This window comes from Ptychodera flava, chromosome 12, assembly GCF_041260155.1.
Source record: "Ptychodera flava strain L36383 chromosome 12, AS_Pfla_20210202, whole genome shotgun sequence".
NCBI classification, from domain to species: domain Eukaryota; kingdom Metazoa; phylum Hemichordata; class Enteropneusta; family Ptychoderidae; genus Ptychodera; species Ptychodera flava.
In genome coordinates this window covers 32,690,532-32,696,321 of record NC_091939.1, presented here as the reverse complement: position 1 = coordinate 32,696,321, position 5,790 = coordinate 32,690,532, and the positions used below count along the sequence as shown (strand labels likewise).

The 5,790-nt window shown below is 34.7% G+C and overlaps 1 long non-coding RNA gene across 1 annotated transcript; it reads left to right on the top strand.

Moving 5' to 3' along the window:
- Positions 1–1,957: 1,957 nt before the first annotated feature.
- LOC139146341 (uncharacterized) lies at positions 1,958–5,473 on the top strand. The gene is made up of 5 exons (XR_011555113.1): positions 1,958–2,043; positions 2,627–2,756; positions 3,228–3,269; positions 3,830–4,006; positions 4,504–5,473. It is a non-coding gene; the product is annotated as an uncharacterized lncRNA (long non-coding RNA).
- The last annotated feature ends 317 nt before the right edge of the window (positions 5,474–5,790 follow it).

Below are 5,790 nucleotides of genomic sequence, written 5' to 3'. Positions count from 1 at the left end.
TAAAATGTAGCTCTATATAGATAATTTTATCAACGATATAATACCTTTACATGGAGAGTACGCTCTTTAATTCGGGATTGTCTTTGACTTTTGAGATCCATGGACTTTGATAAGACTTTTTCTTGCATGCCATGCAAATGAAACGGTGTTTTTCGAAGTTTTAACGAGGGGTCGTGTTGAGATATGAACACATTATTATAGGAAAGACATCTCCGCTCTCGCACTTGTTTTTTGTGTTGGCATGAAACAAAGGTAGGCCAGAATAAACAAACAACAATAAAAAAAACCATATAAGCAAATGAATAATAACAAATGGATATATAGATATAAGAGAAACAAACGCCCAGGTTGCCTTTTGCAGTTGCCTTTGAATAGGCCAGTCGCGTTACTCATTCTGGTAGAATCGGTGGACTAACTTGCATTTGTTGATCATTCAATGGTTTCAATTCTTATTCAATTTATTGTGTGCTCTTATTTATTTATTAATTTATTGTTTTCTCTTATTTATTTATTTATTTATTTATTTTAGTATTTATTTATTTATTTATTTATTTATTTATTTATTTATTTTATTTCCCGTCTTTGCAGATATAATTGGCTGGTTGTGGCATTCTCTCATACGGCGCTGCTCAGCAACTCTTTCTGGATGATGAACCTGAGTGTTCAATTTTTCATTCGTCTTAAGTACTACTTGTATCGATGTACCCGTACAAGGTGACTAGAATCCTGCTTCCATGGCTTCTCGCTTTTATCTGATAAACATTCAACAAAACCTACCTTTAAGTAGTGATTGATGTTACAGTGAATCAGGACGGTGATTGTTCAATAATTGAAAATATTAATTTTTTACGATGAAGGTACAGTTCTTTCAGCACAAAGATGTTTTTCTCAAAGGCATAGGCATATGTCTTTTATGGTGCACTCATTATCCAACCCAGCTATTCAAGTGGATTAAAATGTGTTTGGACAAAGGTGTTACCGTTTTTCAGTATTTATAGTGGTATTGCAAATTTAAGATTTTAAGGTTATTTTTACAAGGATCTCAAGTCATTGGTTTGTACGCCCCTAAATATGGTTACACAACCATTTGTTGCACAAGAACTGTAGTAACATCCCTTTGTCTTACAGAGTCTTGTACGTCATTTGTGGGTGGGTTATACCTTGTGTAGTCCTCGCATGTCTGATTTGGATGTCACCTACTAACAAGGAGAAAAACAGGTAATGGAAAACTGATTTGCATACATCGTATATTTGTCATGAAGAACAAAATGGCCTCTATGCATAAATCACACATGTGTCAAGACATCCACCTTCTAGTTGGTCCTGTCTCACCAACATCTAATATCTTTATATCGTATTTCTTGTATTTTATTTTATTATTTGAATATGTAATACGTCCAATTTTGCGTTTTACGTACTGCAGCCCGTATGTAGACTCTTCGACATTTTTTTCTTTGATGGATGTGATGGCGCTCTTTATCTCATTGGTATGTATGTATCCTGTTGCTTTTGTTTGCTACAAGAATCAAAACATAATAAGCAATAGTGAGCTACAGTTTAGGTTTCGACGTCTTCTGTGATCATTGAATATTGCTAATGTATTTCTTATAATGAAAGGACGCCACTGATCTAATTTCCCTAATGGCCATTATTACTTTTGAAAGTATGTAAAATTTGTATCAAGAAGTTAAAATTTTAGAACCTGAAGGAGAGACAATCTAAGAATTGCAATGATCAAACCAGCATCTCCAATATTAATATTCCACGGATTTTAGCTTGCAAGTCAGTTCCATTTCCACATTTTTCCTAATATTGTAGGATGTCTGCTTGTATTCCTGCTCATGTACCTACATATGTAGGTCTTTCAAATAATATAGATTACCATCGATTGTTTAGGCTACACGAGAATAATGAAAGCATTTGTATTCCTGTCTTGTGCGTTTTGTTTTCATGCGAGGTCGCCATACTTGTTTTCTGCCTCGATTATCGCATGCTGGCTGAGTTGGTCAAACTCCTCCGGGGACCCGAGGAGGAGATACTGAGGTAAGCGATTCTCAGTGTTGTCTATACACGAGAATCGTAAACTATTATGAACTTGGGACAGATATCCGTTATCACAAAATCATAAAATCTAGTTCTATCGACAGTTTTTAGAACCAAAAGAGAAATTTAAAATTTCGCAAGCTTAGTTTTTTATCTCGTTTGTGAACATTCTCACAAAATTTAACGGAGAATGGTTGTTTTTGAATTTCAGCCATCGATATATCTTGCTTCTCTAAAGAATTCCTGTAATTTGAACGATCATGACACCCAATCATAATCTGCGATTTCATTCCTGTTCACAAGAGAGAATACCCAGGGTATTATGGAAAATGATAAGAAAAAACTTAAAACATGTGTACATCTGAATTAACGCTTTGATTATTTTTGCAATAATGTTTCCTTAACATTAGATTATTACACATTTAATGTTTAAAGGTCGCGGCACTTTACTTTTGTTGTTATGCCTCATTATGAATTAGCCGTGACCATTCAGATGGACTGATGCTTTAACTTAAACATATAAGTGACGAGTTTTCACAATCCTACCACCGGACATGAAAACTCTGTTTCCTTAACATTGCAGTGCGAAGATGGAATCAACAATAGTACTCCATTTAGTATTCACAGTGACCCAGATCGCCGATTTTGCTGTTAATATGATTGAAAACCCTGTAATTTCTATGTATGCATTTGCATGTTGCATTTTTATTGAGGTATGATTTGCATTATATCTACTCCATAGTTTTATCCTATTGAATTTCCATATCCACGTACATATACCATTTTCGTTGTTTTCATGATGCCAATAATACAAAATCATTACGTAAAACCATCTTCAGGTTGTATTTTTCGCATATTTTCAAAATATTAATCAAGTAGACTAAAGATCAAAACATGAACCCCGTAATCGTACGCAATCATATAGGAAAAACTGGTAAAAAAATGAGGGATATGGTCAAAATGAACAATATTTTGACAGTAATATAATTTTATCTTCACTGAAAGCGCTGCACCGTGAATTCAAAAGTAAAAATGTGTACAAGAAGCAAACACGCAGAATATTTTCAGTCTGTTATTGAATACCATACAAGTGCACCGGACTCTAAGGTGAATAAAATAAAAATCGCGTGATATATTTTTAAGGCCAAGGCGTTCATTAATTTCCTTCGAATTCCATTTTGCAGGGATCTGTCATCTGTCTTGGGTTCTTCGCCACTGCTAAGGAGGTTGGTAAACAGTAATGAGTATGACAGTTATTGACACGGCGTTTTCTGTACCACCTTATTCTAGGTCCCCCTTTATGACATCCTTCAGAGTAGCGACTAAAAAATGCAAATATAAATACAACAATGTGTTACATGCTTCTGCTAAACAGAAACGAGATAGTTTCACTAAACATTGAAAATTTGGAATTACATGTCCTTAAGCCTTTTCCTCAGAATGAGGCTATGACCTCTGCTTTTGACCCTCAGCGTAGGCTGTTGCTGGGTGACAAATGCTAAACAATATGGCTTCCAGCGTATCGCGTTATAGCAATGCCGATTTATCTTTGAATAGTTTATTTCGTACCCAAAATTAACTCAGCATTTCTCCAAACACATCAATTTCTACGTGCCGAAATTTACAGAAATGTGAGCACGTACCATTTCACCCTCAGTAATAGGTTCTTGATCTGAAACCATCTAATATAAATGGTAAATTTTCAGCTTGACAAAGTTTCCGTCAAAATAAAAAAAAAGTAGCGCTTAGTAACCATTCCTTGTGTGCTTATCTGCATCACGTCTAGTTGCTGATTGTCCTGAGAGCTCGATATTTCGAAGAGGACGAATAAAACAAACAGGCGGTGAAAGACTTTGAAGACGAGGACTGTCAGAGACTGCAAATTCAGAAAGAAATGATGGAAAAGAAGAGAAAACATGGTAGACGAAATAATCCTGAAAGTTGGCTGGGTGAAAATGCCGAGGTAATATGCACCTTTGAGGCTACAAATTTAGTTTCAAATTTAGAAATTAAGATTTGAAAAAATAGCATACCCTTTGAATGCTACCCTCGCTATAAGTAATGTTTCGTGTTTAACGTCAACTTTCGTCATTTTTAACAATGATATTCTGTTCTATTCGCCATATAAACTCCCTTTAGCCACGGAAACTTTATGACAGTGGAGCTTGTGAAAGTACTTACTGATGGGAACGTTCCTTGATGAATTAATCAAAATTACCAATGACATAAATTGGCAAACGAGCGGTGAGCCGTAAGACTATTTCCCTTATCTCGATTTTTTCCATTTCATAAGTATAAAATTATGAAATCCTGTAGTACTAAGTGGCTCCTTTATCTGCGCGTTTGCGATTGCTTTCAATAAAACACATATTATTTTGAAAGATTTACTCTCGGTATCGCCATAAAAAAGGCAAGAAAATTCTTCCTACCAAGCTTATTTTTTCCTTATACAATCACTAGGTCCAGTCCAGAAGAAGACATGTACAGTATAGGAATACCGATGAAAATAGCGAGGTGAACATTCCATCCGAAAACATAGTACTGGAAGAGATAAAATAACTCGTCGCTGGCCATCGCGGTAAAATGTTCAGTATCATGGAACTGATACTTTGTAATGTATCGCAAAAAAATACTGTTACGTTGTCAAACAAATAAAACTCTTTGCTTGACCAATAAGACACTGTTGGAAAATATCACTCAAATTGACGGTATTATATGAAGCTATTAATTGTCATTTCCAGTACTAACCATATCTTGGCCTTACCAAAGTCTGTAGGAATTTGACGCAATGCGGAACAATAGTTGCACTTTAAGCTGGTATGCAGCTTGAAAGTGAAAATTTTAAACTTCTGCTAAAACGTCCTTGATATATTCTCTTACAAATCAAAAATAAAAATTCGAGATCACCGTGCAAAGCTTGGTACAAGAGAAACGAATCACAGATGTTCGTTTACCGATAACTGAAATTCAAAATGGCCGCCATCCCTGTGTTAACTCTATTGGGAAATTAAGACGGTAAAGTTTTTTCTTACTCGAACAGCTTTAATATCACTCTCCATAAGACAAGAATAGTATTGAAAACAATTGGCAGTCCGGATACCTCGGATACCTGTCTAAAAGGCACATTCTACCTTAAGGCAATAATAAAACCTTTTCAAACAGCGATCGTTATGAATTGTATAGTTACAAATTCTACTATAAGCTCAACATACTAAACTTTTGAAGGTCAAGGCAAAGTGCCCGCGCATGGATATGTAAAATTGAAAACATAAGTAAGCGTCCAGAAATATTACTTATCAATGAAATTATTATAATTGCACATATTCGTGTTAATGACATTGATATATTTAGTGTATGCAGTAGCGTGGGAATCAATCTATAGAATGACTTTTGCATTCAATTTAGCAATTAATAAAGTTATAAAATATTGAAAACACATATTTCACGCATTCACATCCTTTCGTTTTGTTATTTGGTCTAAACTTTGTACTTGGCTTTGCCAACAAACCGTATGTTTTGTCTTTTTGGGAACTCTGCTGTATTCTGAATTATATACATGACATTGTGTATTGTATATGTCATCCTTTAAACTCTGTATTTACTCGGTTGAAAAAAGTTTCGCAACATCCAAGCAAAAATACTGGCATTTACTGATATCTATATAAATAGGACAAAAATCAGTCGATGTAGTTATGATTTATAATACACACTTAAATTCCTCCGGTTTAAGATTGTCGCTAATTTTTT